Consider the following 1671-nt stretch of genomic DNA (forward strand, 5'->3'; position numbering starts at 1 on the left):
TTAGACCAGGGAAATATTTTAATTCTGTAACTAGCTTACTGGAATTTCAGAGCTTCACTAGTAAGAAACTTGTTGTTTTACAGTGTTAGACGCTTCTGAACCTGCATCTTCATCTGGAATCCAGAGGTAAGACTCTGCTTTATTCATTTATTGATGACAGAGGGCATTTATTTAGGCTAACGCAGCTGGGAACAGCTCCTCACTGTACACCATTTCCATATTTTTGCAGTTATGTAAATAGATTGTGCTTCCAAATGTCTGCTTATAAATGCTGGGAAATCATTTTTTCAGCATGTCTTATTCTCAGAGACCACCCTCATCTGAATTCCAGGATTAAAGGACCATTTAGGAAAGAATGAATTTTGACAGTGAGTTCTCAGCTGCACTTAGAACTGTCCAGGGGCAATGGACTATTCCATGCCAACCTCCCCCTCCTGACAAGCACTGAATACTTATACACTTTACCAATATTTTTTAAATACCCAGAAAAATTCTTAATCTAAAAATGTAAACAAAAACAAACATCTTGTTAAAACCATGGTATTTTAGCTACTTTTTCATGATTCACTGTAGTTTTTAGAAAGGTTATTGTTCGTTTAAAAAATCACAAGTATTACACCCACAGAGGGCTAAATATCGTACCTGGTTTAGAAGAGATCCTGGCCCTCCCCCCAAGTAATTCACTGCCTGAGAGCAAAGGAAAGACCTAACCGAAGTAACACGCCAACACTGAGAGACATAGCTATCAATGGAGGACAATGGCTCACATACATGCCATGAACTCTTAAATTTCTGTCTCTTTTCTTCTTCTGGACGGAAAGAAAAGAAGCCTGTGGAATTTATGTGGGATGAAGAAACTTCTTCGTGCTGAAACTCTCATTTCTCTGTGGTTAGATCTGTTAACTGACAGTTGAAATCTCTCATGTCAAAAGGAGAATGTTAAAAGAGATTTTGGAATTAAGGCAATGCTAAGTCTCTTGGTAACAAGCCAAATGATAAAAAAAAACAAAAAACCTAGAATGATAAGAATTTATTATGGGGTTTTTAATGACCCACCAAGAGATCTAACACCAAATATTAACATAAAGTAGATGTTAAAAATAATTATTTGTCTTATGAGAGAAAAAATGCCCATCTAAAAGGCAAAGATGTTTTTGATAGCTTGGAAAATATCAATCTCCATTTGCACAAAACAAACTTTCCCTCCTAACTCTATAATTGTCCTAGCAAATGGCAGATGCAAACATTATGCAGAAGGAAAACTGGGGATTAAAGAATGACAGTTGCTATAAAACAATCCATCAACAACAGTCTTAGCTATAGATATTGTCACAGTTTAGAGAATAAAACATGCAAGGATTCCGTTCTCACTCAGTTGTAGATGCCTTAGCCCTGAAGATCAAGATATGCCATCTGGGAAGGAAATTTTCAAAGCCCTAAAAACGAAGCCTCAAACTGCAGTCTCATTCCAAACCAGCCCTGTGCTAGGGTTACTGTATGAGAACACTGGTCAGCAACAGCTTGCAAGAACAGTTACAGCCCAGGCAGGCGATGGAGCCTCAACATTTCTTTCATTTCAAATCCTAGCTCACATGTATAACTTACGGTTTCTATTTCTCCTCTCCCTCATTTTTTCCCCAAGGCAAAATTCTCTCTAAATAAATCGCAGCC

Source organism: Mesoplodon densirostris, chromosome 18 (assembly GCF_025265405.1).
Source record: "Mesoplodon densirostris isolate mMesDen1 chromosome 18, mMesDen1 primary haplotype, whole genome shotgun sequence".
NCBI classification, from domain to species: domain Eukaryota; kingdom Metazoa; phylum Chordata; class Mammalia; order Artiodactyla; family Ziphiidae; genus Mesoplodon; species Mesoplodon densirostris.